General features: G+C 38.5%; 1 protein-coding gene across 1 annotated transcript in view; it reads right to left on the bottom strand.

Annotated features, from left to right (window-relative positions):
* Nucleotides 1-13,031, bottom strand: part of RAB3C (RAB3C, member RAS oncogene family) — a 132,572-nt gene that overhangs the window by 33,168 nt on the left and 86,373 nt on the right. The gene's annotated exons all lie outside the window — the stretch shown is intronic.

Here is a 13,031-nt window from a genome sequence, read left to right as displayed (position 1 = left end):
AGGACAAGAGGAAGAGAAGTATTTTTGTAATCTAAAGTATTGCTATATAAATCACTGACAGATACTAACTGTAGCATCCTAGCAGAATTTGGTTTGGTTTGGTTTGGTTTGGTTTTTTAGCAATGTATTTTGTGCTGTAACACTTCAAAGTCGATGACAACTATTTTCAGAGAAAGGACATCTAAAATTTGGAGTCACGCTGTCCTAAGCTTTGAATTCGGGAGTTGAGTTCTGCTCAACTAGGTTCATTGTTCAAGTGCCTCAATATGGATTTACAAGTCTATTTTTGTCAATTAGCATAGTCACAGGATGGTTAGAGCTATGCTCTGCTTGATCTCTCACAGATACACTAAATGGATGCAAACACTAAACCATCCCTTGTTCTGAACTTGCTCACAACCCATGAGAAGAACTGCAAGCCTCTCATTTTCAGTGCTTCCTAAGGGTCTCCAGCATAGTGTGTGATATTTGGACGTCAGACATCCACATATTTGACGCTGAGGTGATCTTGACGTGATCTGGCTCATTCTTTCAATACCACGGAAAACAAACCGAAGAAAGCTTCTGTTCCTTCTCTGAAATCCCAGATTACTGCTTCTGGTTAGAATACTTCTGTACAAAACCCCTCATGTTCCCTGTATTCATGATGCCATCAAACCTCACCTCTGCCTTACCGATAACTACAGCCTGTGTGGCCAACATGTTTCATTATTCTACTAGTAACCTCCACACATTCTCCCAAGCTGTCCTTTGTAAAAAGCAGCATGATGTTACCCCCTTTTAAATCTCTGCTGAAAAACAACCTGTGTAGTGATGTCTCTGTTTAATGAGTAGCCAGCTAGGATGCTGTGAATGAAGTTATTACACTAATTCTCACTGTTTCATTGGTATCCTGTGTTTCTTCTTGTTGCCTTATATCTTCATTCCTTACGCTTCATACGTTTTTGATCAGGGATTTTTATTTTTCATTTTTCATCACATACAGTGATTAAAACCATGGTATGCCACATACTCCCTCAGACTTGACAACAACAAAGAGAGCTGCAAACACTGAAGGAAAAACCCAAGGACTAAGCCAGACAGCAGGTTAGAGCAAAGCACATGGGATTACAATATAGTATTGGTTTGCAGCGCTCTCGCTTTTGGGGCCATGCGTATTTGTAAATGAAAAAGATATTATACCTGAATAATATGAATAAGAAGCTCAAGGATTTGGACACATGAAATCCCAGTTGTCACTCTGCTCTTCCTGATGGAGTTTTAGGGTAACAGGTTAAATATGGTGTCCCTCAGATATTTACATCAACAGCAGCATAAAAGCTTATCTGATGATTAGATATGGCTCAGGGCTGTGAGATGGTTGTGGTGCAGGTACATGTTTTGTTCTGCTGAGTTGTGTATAGCAGCAATTATATGGAGGAAGTGCAGTTACAGATAGGTGAGGCAGGGAAGTAACATCTCAGGCTATTGCAGCTGTTCGTGTAGTAAACACAAATAGTTCAGTATAGCACAAGCACTAAAATATCATAATAGAATAGGAGCTGGCTAAGAGACACAAGACAAAGAGAGAAAGAAAACCAACATTTAATCTGGTGAAAAAAGAGCAGCAATGTCTCAAATTTTTTTGAAACAGTAGAAATAACATTCTGAAAAAAAAAGTAAAATGAGAACACATGGACAAATCCACGTTAGATAGTCAGGATGGAAGATGACTGAAAAAATTCTGCAGGAGTAAAGGAATCTAAATGAATGGATGGAGTCATGGCTGCTAAAATTTAGTGTTGATAAATTTATAACATGCATATTAGAAGGGATAATCTGTACTACTCATCTTCTCTAATGAAGTCTAAATCAACTACAATCACTTAGGAAAAACCTCAAGTGTCATTGCAAGCTGCTTAATGAAAACCGGTGCTCAATATGCTGCAACAGTTAAATAACCAAGCAAAATATTAGCTGCATGCATAACATGATTGAGGAGAATACTAAAAAACTCATTCTTGCCCAAGGTCATTAGCTAAATGTAGGCTTTTGTAGGCAGGGTTCTTTTAGGGGTTTTTGTTGGTTTATTTGTTTTTTTATTTTTGTTGGAGAGTATCACACATACCTTTGATGCAGTTTTCTTATGTACAAAACATGTGCTCAAAGCTGAGGTCACAATAGAAATTAAACAGGAGATAGTAATTTTTCTCAGAGTTCCCAGACCTCATAAAACAAGCCTATTCCCCAAAGAAATCCCTGCCCAAAGAACTCCTTGCATTTTCTCGGGGGAGCACATTTCATGTTTTTTTCTTTTTGGTTTTTGGCTGTTTCTCTGTCTTCTGCCTTTAAAAACATAGAATAGGCTCCACTTTACCTAACCCGAGACATTTACTGTGTAAGTGTTCATGACTGTGGGTCAGTGACTGCTGACTCCCTCACTGGAGAAGGCACTTTTAAAGCACAAATCACACAACCCATTTTAGATGTCTGTCTTAGGATGAGACAAATTATGAGACGAAAGTGACCAGTTCTCTGGGCTGACTGTAAAGTGAGCCTAAACGAACTAGCACAGGGCAGATGGTGACATCTGAATGCCAGCCTTACAGATCATCACCGTCTCATGATCCCAGTTCAGTCATAACTTCTTTTTTTTCCAAAATGCTGTATGTAATATATATAGAAAGAGTAGAAAATTTCAACTTTTTAACAAGTTTTTTCCAAAACAGGAGTTCTACTGGTTCTTCCATTTGTTCTTAATGACATATGGCCATCATATCAATAGCATAGTTTCACGTGACCTTCATCATAAAAACCCAGTAACTCCAATACATAAATTGCTTGCAGAAGCTTGCTTGGAACAAGATGCTCAGTTCTAGTCACTCTGACACAGAAATGTATAAATAAAACCAACCTTGAGAGATAAACAAGACTTGAGAAAAAGCATATGTACAGAAAAAGCATGATAATGGAAATTGGAATTTTTATGTCCTGTGAACTGTCAGTGTCCTATGTACCTAAACCAAATGTTGGCTTCATTTATATTTATTTTTGGTTCAGAAAAGTGAATTTATTAGTTTCACTGACAGATGCATGTCATATTCATTCTGCAAAACTGTTCAGTTATTTTTGAAATTTTCAAAAAAGTGCTAAAAATTATTCTGTCATCTTATAGTGGATTAAATAGCTAAGTAGACTACAGCTGCCTGGTACTTGGATGAAAGCCTGTCCTGGATTTCAGGTGTCTTAGCTGCAAGCCAGGGTTGTGACCGGTTTGGGGCACATGAACACAAGAAGCTGAAAGTCTTCCTCCAGTTTGTTGTAACTGATGGATGGAAATAACAAAAAAAGAATCTTTATTTAATATGTAGCAGATGGAAGACAAACAACAATAATTTTATCTGAGAAAAGCACATAAAACTTACAAAATTGTAGGCTTCAAAAAAGAGTATTTAAAAATAGTTTTTCCAGACCTCATCTTTTTGCATGAAATTAGTTCTATTCTTCTTGCTCAACATCTAATTTTTCCCATTAAATCCAATAACGATTGCCATACACAAAGCAGAGATGTCTGCTTCAGTACAGCACTAAGTAAATCAAGGCCTTCTGATAAGTATAGGTAATAGGGATGCTTTTAACCCTCCCATAGCCAAGTAGTTCTTACAAAAAACCAAAGCACTGAAGGGATAAGTTTGCAAATAACTGTAGATTAGTAGAACAGGCTGTTTAAAAATCTTTGAATCCATACACAGCAGAAACCTGATGTTCTCTGAAGATGTTAGGAAGGAGAGCTTGAACAACTTGCCATGACAAAAGAGCTAGAGGGCATGAAGTTAGTCAGTGCCTTCTTCAGCTGTCTCACATAGATAGCTATGGGGTCAGAGAAACACAATAAAAACCATCCTGCCGGGACTTTTTCCGTGCCAGCATACTTTTGGAATGGTTTACAGCAAATACACAGTGGGAGAAGGTCATTCTGATTTAATGTTTTTGTAAGTAGACAAAGTATGCTTTTTTTTATTCCCACTTGCCAACCCTTCCCTTTATAAATATTTGTAATAATGTTGTGCATTTTAAACATATCTATTTTGTCCTGCCTTACGGTGTCTTGAATTTAGAGTGACCTGAGGCAATCCAAAGTCTCCTCTGCAATTTTCAAATACACTGAGTGACTTAATATAATTAACACCTTTGCATATTGATGACTCTCTTTAGACCGTCCCAATTACAACAACACTTGTACCATTCCTTGTGAATGCTGGAAATTTTGGTTTTTGATTTGTGTATAAAAATGAATGATTTGCTCAGACCTCCCTGTTTTTCAGTTTTGACATTACAAGTGATTCTACTGATTATGCAAAGAATTAGGGAACAGACAAATGCATAAATAACACAGATCTTCTGTAGGAGGACTAATATATTTTGAAATTAGTATTTTGCTGTAACATCTGTGGTCTTTTTCCAAAATTATTTTTGTTTAGGTTATGGCATTCCTACACAGAGAAACTGCGGGAGGTAGAACTGCTAAGTAGGATGAAGAAAGATATGGCACCAACTTCAAGTCTGTCGTAATGCGTATGTAAAAGTCTTCCAGGATTTTGGCTGAACTATCTTTGTTAAATCAGAAATCACAGAATCACAGAATCACTAAGGTTGGAAAAGACCTGTAAGATGATCAAGTCCAACCATTCAGACAGATGTGGGTTTTTCAGCCTGATGCTTCCTAAGGCATTAAGGAAACTGTTGAAGTAATCTCTAAACTATTAGCGATTATCTTTGAGTACTTGTGGAGTAGGTCCCAAGAAATTAAACACGGGAAAGCTTAGAATACATTAAAAAAAAAGTTAAAAGCAGAAGCTGAGGAATTATAGACAAATAAGCCCACTTAATGACTAGAAATATTTAACACCAGAACAGTTTCCTCGCTCCTTAGGTATAAGAAGTTTGTAAGACATAGCCACCATAGATGTGTTACTGACATTGCTACATCAGTAACAAAGAATGCCAGACCAATTTGGTTGCCTTCATTGATAGGCTAACTAACCTGGCAGGTACAGGGGAGAAAATGAATGAGATTCCTCTTGATTTTAGTAAGGTTAGCATGTAACAAGGATTTCCTATGCAGCAGAGGAAATATGAGGAAGAGAAACTGAAGAAAATTAAAATCTGCCCTCAGATTAGTTCTGAATGATTCACTGTCAAGCTAGGAGGGCACTCTGAACATGCGCTGTCAATGCATTTCTATTTGCTGCTGTATTAACGACTGGGATGACAGAATAAAGAAGACACTGATCAAGTCGGAAGACACCAAGCTGGAGGGAAGTATTTGCAAGCGCTTCAGAGAATAGGATCAGAATTCTAAATGGTCTTGATAGACTGATGGAGCAATCTAGAATCAACAAGATGAAATCTAATACAGACAAGTGCAAAGTGGAAGAGAGCAAATACATAAATATGAGCTTTGAAATAACTGACTAGATGATGTTTCTAAAGAAAAGGAGTCTGGGGCTGCAACGACCAAAAACTGAGTACGGGTAACACAGTGACAAGAAAAATCTGACTCTTGGCAGAGTTAAGAGGTGTTATAGAGAACAAGGACTATTCATTCTATTCAGTGTTTGCAGGACTTTGCAGTTTCGCATGCTACACTTTAAGAAAAATTAGAAGGATTATAGAGGACAGAAACAAGACAGATCACAGGTTTAGAAACTTGTGAATAAATATTAAAGAATTATAATTTTAACTTAGAAAGGGTGGTAGAAGAAACAATATAACAACAGTACTCTAGTACTTAAAAAAACAGATACAAAGAAAAATAAATTATTAACCTCAGCTGGAGACAAGTTGGATAGCCCATGAGAAATTGTGAGCACTGACAGTGGCCCATGGGGAATGTCTAGCACAGGGCTCTGAACTGGACACTATTTGGGGGTTCACACAGCCCCCACTGGCAAGAAGCATTTTGATTTCATGCCGCATCTTTCTTAGTGATGTAGTTTACAAGCTTGGCTTACTACTGTTCTGAATATCCTGTTCTATGGCAAATCAGTTTGCTGCACTTATCAGAGTCACCCAGGCATACATCAGCATTTCTCTTTGTGCTTTGCAGATGTGCTATGTACGGTCTATTGCAGAGAAAATTATTTTATATGCATTATGGCACCACATTTGAAAACACGATGACTTCTGAATCTCCCAACTGTTGAAGTCCCTTTATTATAAAATTCTAACGAAAGAGAAAACCAAGATATTTGACACAAATTGAGAGTCCCTGCTCCAAGAATGTAATGATGTGTTGAAGTGGGTGAAACAGCCCTGTGCCCCCAAATCCACCCAAAATGTCTCCATCCATTAACAGATATGAAATGAATACTTATTTGGATAGCTAGTTAAATACTGTGTCTTGACATTTTGATCCTGAACGTCCACAGTATTTTTACATTACTTCTTCACGGAACAGCGAGCAATCATAAGTCCAAACCAAAATACAGCAAGGCTAGGATTCAGCACTTTTAACTTCAGCCTCTAAAAGCCTAGGCATCCACTCAGCAAAGTCAGTTGCTTTGGCTCCTTCCATAGTCAAAGCAAAGGCACAGGACCTGGCAGAGAGCAGTTCATTCCACTGTATAATGACTGTGAATATTTGGTAGATTAATTTCCCCTCCCAGGTTCTTATTTCTCTTCTTTGATTATAAATGGAGCCTGGGTGACTGGCTTAGACTAATACCTAATTTAAAGTTAGGAGAGATAGATTGATTCTGTTATAATTAACTGAACATATTGCTTAAACATCTGTATTTACCCAGATCTGAAGGATCAAAGGCAAATGAACATTGATTAATATGTAATACATATAGAAAGTAAACAGACTTCTAAGAGGTTGAAGATGCTAGATATGAAGAGAGAGAACATTAACTTTGGACTAGAAATATAAAGAGAGATCAAAGGTAAAAAAAATCCAGCAGTGACCTGAGCAATTACCAAGGCAAAGGTTTACTGACAAGCTCCAAAATTCCCCCAAAGTAGGAAACTACTGAACATGAAGTACATGTTTTGCAACTTCTATATGATCAAGATAATAAGCAGTATTTAAAATAACACAATTAATAGGTCTTCGCTTGTGACCAAAATGTTAAAGGCTGTTACACAAGACCTAAACAGGATACTGCTATATCAACAACTTTAATTAAGGAATATTGTAAAATAAATACTTTAAAAATAAATATGTCCGTGTCCAAAGGATGCATTTTGCTTTCCTGATGATGTAGGCAGAAATGACCTATATGATGTGTTTTATGCTGATTGTTCTAAGACATTTTCCAGAAGAGGCAGTTAGAGAAACACTCACGACTTTCATAAAAGAAACATGAATCCATTTCACTGCTTCTCCTTGAACTGTGCACCCTGCACTGAGACTCTGCAGAACTTCCATTACAGATGGAAATGCTTCTGAAAGTCACCTTCTCTACAGTTACCCAAAGCAATTGCAAGCCTTGAAGTTTACAGTGGTTTTCTTCTGTCAATAGAAGACTAATTACAACACCATCTCAAACTGAAGTTTAAGATGATCCTTGGTATTACAAATTAAATGTAAGGCATGGATATCTGAACAACACTGTATTCACTCGCATATAGTTCAAGAGGCCTTGGCAGAATTTTATTTGGTGAATCACCTGTTTCTTTTATTTGAGACACTGTCTGTCACAGGCAGTATCTTTTATTAAGCTGATTTATCTGAGTGATAAAACTGGTCACTTTTCAGAAAACAAATTAAATTTTCAAAAGCTAAACTGAAAGTGTGTATCAAACTGCAGGGAAGTATATTACGAATGACTCAAGGCAGTTAGACATTGTTTGATTAATACTAGTGATTTAAACGATTACTAGATTAGTAGCTCTAGAGCATTACTATTGGATTATTATACAGAAGATCATGTTTTAGATCATTATTAAGTCCTCTATTAAAAGTGAGCTATAGATTTGATACATCAGAGCAGGAGCAGTTTCCATCTTGCAGCAATTGCCTTGTTTTATTTCACTCTGAGACCCATCTAGGAAATTCTAAATTCCCGCTATGGCCAATATTTAAATAAACCAAAACCAAAACAAATTATAATTGGACATGCTGTCTATAAAATACTGGCAACATTCAGAATGTCCTTAATCAGGTGTAATGTCCATGCTTTATTCCAGAAAAAAGAAGATATTTTTGCAAGGCTTTTTTTCATTACCTCCCTCCATTCTGTACTCTTGTCTGCTCTCCTGCCATACATTTTGTGTTCCAGCCCTCCCAAAGGCTTACTGTCTCAACAGAAAAAATAATTTTAAGAAAAAAAAGAATGACCTTTCAGATCTTTTACAGAAAATATTTTAATGTGTGTAGAAGTGTGTGGAATGTGCAAAGAGAGCTTGCTAAAGTAAGTGTTCTGCCTTTGCATGCTATTATCAGATGTGTGGGGCAGAGAAGATGGCAATTTATGCATTAAATAGTATTATTGAATATCATTTGCCTCTATTGACACATCCTCATTGCCCTCTATAAAATACAGTATCCTTCCTAGCCTGCGTGGAGAGCAGAGAACAAAGGAGACTACAGTGACCTGATGTCCAGGTGCCCAGGAATTCATCCAAAATTAATCTGCCTTTCCTGTAAGAGTTATTTGTTGAAGTGCTGCTTGGCACCACTTACAATACCTCTAGAAATGTGCTACTAAGACACCTGCACTAACCGTTTAAATATTAACCACCTCCTATTTACTTTTGTTGTCTCCTTTGTCACAGTGGAAAGAAAGTAGCATGTGGTGTGTGTGTACATGTGTGTGTTAAAGCTCAAACTATATCTCAGGAAATGAAAAAAGCATTCAGCTTCACAAAACAGGTGGAAGCACGGCAGAGATTTATAGAGGATGGGATTGGTTACCTTGGAAACAGATTTGAATTCTTTCATCAAACAACAAGATGCTCAGTGTTGACCTATTTCCAGCTGCTCTGTATGGATTTAAGGTGGAACTTTTTGCAAAGTTTATCCAAAAAGGTCTTCCTATCAACATCAAGTATTTGTGTACTGCTTAAATGCATTACTTTGTTTCTTCTACACTTCCAAGCCTTTGAAGTGAGAAAGATAGTTGAGAACAGAAAAGCAAAAGTGTAGAAGGACCTCCTTCTACAAGGACCTCCTTGACAAGAATTTGTTTCTAATGTATTTGAAGTACTTGTGAACACTTAAAAACGTTTTGGCCAACATACTATCTTCTTTTCAATAACTACTTAATGAATATAGGTAAACAACTGTTTATGGAAACAAGCCACTCCCCATCCTATTACAGTACATACATACCTGAGTTCTACAGATATTTAGCATTATTTTGTCTTCCACAACCTCAGCTCCAAAGGTTTGCTTTATTTTTGTAAGAACAGACATTTTACATAGCATTTTTGCATGAAGCCTATTACATCTGGCACTCAGTTCTGATAAGACCTTTAATGTGCTGCATTAACAATAGAAGCGTAACTGTGACTAAACCAATCTACCTTTCTCATCATATCCTACTAAACTTCAGTGTATAGGCAAATGAAAACAGAAAGGATCATTAATGTGGGGATGTGTATGGGGTTTGTGTGGCAAGGTTTTGGTAGCAGGGGGGTGCTACAGGGGTGGCTTCTGTGAGAAGCTGCTAGAAACTTCCCCTATGTCTGATAAAGCCAATGCCAGATGGCTCCAAGAAGGACCCGCCGATGGCCAAGGCCGAGCTAATCAGCAACAGTGGTAGCGCCTCTGTGATAACATATTCAAGAAGGGGGGGGAAAACTGGGAAACAGCAGCCAGGGAAGAGAGGAGTGAGATATGTGAGAGAAACAACTCTGCAGACACCAAGGTCAGTGAAGAAGGAGGGGGAGGAGCAGAGATTCCCCTGCAGCCCGTGGTGAAGACCATGGTGAGGTAGGTTGTCTCCCTCCAGCCCATGGAGGTCCACGGTGGAGCAGATATCCTCCTGCAGCCCGTGGAGGTCTCCACACCGGAGCAGGTGGATGCCCGAAGGAGGCTGTGACCCCGTGGGAAGCCCACGCTGGAGCAGCCTCCTGGCAGGACCTGTGGACCCATGGAGAGAGGAGCCCATGCTGGAGCAGGTTTGCTGGCAGAACTTGTGACCCCGCGGGGGACCCACACTGGAGCAGTCTGTTCCTGAAGGACTGCACCCCATGGAAAGGACCCATGCTGGAACAGTTCGTGAAGAACTGTAGCCCCATGGGAAGGACCCACATTGGAGAAGTTCATGGAGAACTGTCTCCTGTGGGAGGGACCCCACGCTGGAGCAGGGGAAGAGTGTGAGGAGGAAAGAGTGGCAGAGAAAACATGTGATGGACTGACGGCAATCCCCATTCCCCGTCCCCCTGCGCCGCTCGGGGGGGAAGAGGTAGAGAAAATCAGGAGTGAAGTTGAGCCTGGGAAGAAGGGAAGGGTGGGGGGAAGGTGTTGGTTTTTTTAAGATTTGGTTTTATTTCTCATTATCCTACTCTGATTTTGATTGGTTATAAATCAAACTAATTTCCCCAAGTCGAGTCTGTTTTGCCTGTGATGGTAATTGGTGAGGGATCTCCCTGTCCTTACCTCAACCCATGAGCCTTTCGTTATATTTTCTCTCCCCTGTCCAACCGAGGAAGAGGAATGATAGAGCAGTTTTGGTGGGCACCTGGCATCCAGCCAGGGTCAACCCACCACAGGATGATATACACACACAAATACAGATGGAGAGCATGTTTAAGCACCATGTGTTACTAATTTAGGGATCTTCCTAGGTAGTCTGGATGTCTAAGTGATACAATGCAACACAGCATCACACAGAGACGTGACATCAAATCACAGAAGCAGTCAGCTTGCCTGCCTGGTGCATATACTGATTATCATCTGGTCTGAACTATTTTGGGTGAATTTACTCTCTGTTCCTTGGCATCATGGAAAGCCCAAGCTGGGGAATGAGCAGAAAGAAATGAAAGCCAAAAACTCACCAAGTGAAATTCAACTGAACCTGATGAAGGAAGAAAATCATTGGGAACTGCATAAAGCCATATTGTTTGAAATACCAATTCTTTGAAATACCAGCTCTTGAGACTGTGATATTACATGTAATTTTTTTAAAAGGGATACTATTGGCCCTCATGGTCCTTCGTAAAGGTCTGAAAACATTTAAAACACAAAAAAAGGTGTAAAGGTACCTCAGAACCTCAACCTGTGGAAACAAAACAAAATGGAGTCCTTTGCAAGCCACACAGTCTCTTTCACCACAAAGTCTTACCAGTTTTAAGAGAGAACAAAATATTTTCTTCATTCTGATATTTTTCCCCTCAGTTCTTACTTAGGTAATAATATTCTTTTGGAGATAAAAGAGAAGATTCTTGGACTGACTGAAATACTTTGTTTTAGTTTGGCCACAGAAACAGGACTTGCCCAGCCCAATGAAGTAGCCAGCTGCAGGTCAGATGATAGGATATGCTCCATAGGTGTATACAGGGACCTACTTGTCTTTAAAATGCTGGGCACATATCTGGCAGAACATAGCTGAAAAGTATTATAATTTATTTCTAGGTCCTTCTTCAGCATATACTGTGTTCAGATTAGATAATTATTGACACTTTTACAATAGTGTTTAAAAATCCGTCATAAAAATCATTCATATGGACAAAGGGTCAACAATTAGGCTACAATCCCTTTGCAGTTCATAATGCCCCCAAAGCCCAGTCGTCTGCTCTTCCTGTTTTGTATTGACATACAAGTGTAAGTAATATATTTTACAGACCTCATTCTCATATCCTTCCATTATTCTAATTAGCTCTCTCTGGTTGAAGATTAACACCTTCCTTCCTAGGACATCTGTCAATGGTGTGTCGTCACAGATCACATTTTATCTAAAGCAGAAATCTTTTGTAAGTTAATACTTTCATGTTTGTGACTCCATTCTTCCCTTGATTTTTTTTTCTTTTTTTTGGTCATAGCTCAGTACAGATCAGCGACATCAAAAATCATGTTGAAATGTATGCAGAAAAATTGATCTACAACAGGCTGCTCATCCACAGCACAGTTGCTTAAGCTGAAGAGCTGAAGCCTAACTATTTCTTCAATTCTCAACATTGAAAAATGGTATGCTACTGGTAGATCTTTCAAGTACTCCTTTAACAGTCATACATATTTGAAAATGACAATAAAGCACTCTGGATGTATAATTTGTGTGGGGTATAGCCAAAATAATTACACAATATTAATGCTGATCTATAAACGATCTACTTTAAGACTTAAACTTGCTCAAGGAATACAGTGGCAATGTCCTTTTAATCACTATGAGAAGCAACATGCTGGTTGCAGTTTTCTTAGCTACTTTAAAACCCAGCATCTCTGTCTTCTTTAATGTGTGTAAAACAGCAAATGTTGGATGTGCTTTGCTCAACAGACACTCTGGTGTTTGTTATGTTTGTAGTTTATATGATATTTGCAACCTTCTCACTAAGTTACAGGTACTTGATTACATAGTAATGTGTTTAAATAAATGGATATTATGAATTAGCTGCTGCAATTAATTAATACACCAAGCAAAGCAATAAATGTCTGGAGGAACAAACAAGCTCAGCTCCAGTGTATTTTGTTTCCTTTTTTATCTCCACAGTTTTGTGTATGTCAGGAGGCATACATTTTGACATATTTTTACTGTGAATATGACATTTTGTCTTAAAATTCGTCTGGAATTTGTTTAAAACTTGACAGGCTAGTCTTGAACCCCATCCCATGGAGGTCTGAAGTTCTTTTATGTCATGGTGAGCTAGCACAAAATGTGCACCACTTGTCAGCAGTCAGTGAAGACATGGGGAGTTTCCCACAATGGAAAATGGCTGGAATATATACAGCCAATGCTGCTGACCTGATGAAAGCTCACTTCATTTCTCAATTCTCTTTCTTAAAAAAGTGAAATGATACTTACCATTTTTTCCTATCTTTCTTAAGCATGGTTTCCACTATTCAGACTCTTAACCACCCCTCTCTTATAGCCTTTTAATTTGGGCTT

Source organism: Gavia stellata, chromosome Z (assembly GCF_030936135.1).
Source record: "Gavia stellata isolate bGavSte3 chromosome Z, bGavSte3.hap2, whole genome shotgun sequence".
Lineage (NCBI taxonomy): Eukaryota > Metazoa > Chordata > Aves > Gaviiformes > Gaviidae > Gavia > Gavia stellata.
The sequence above is the reverse complement of the archived record's forward strand: the minus strand, read 5'-3'. Positions and strand labels throughout refer to the sequence as shown.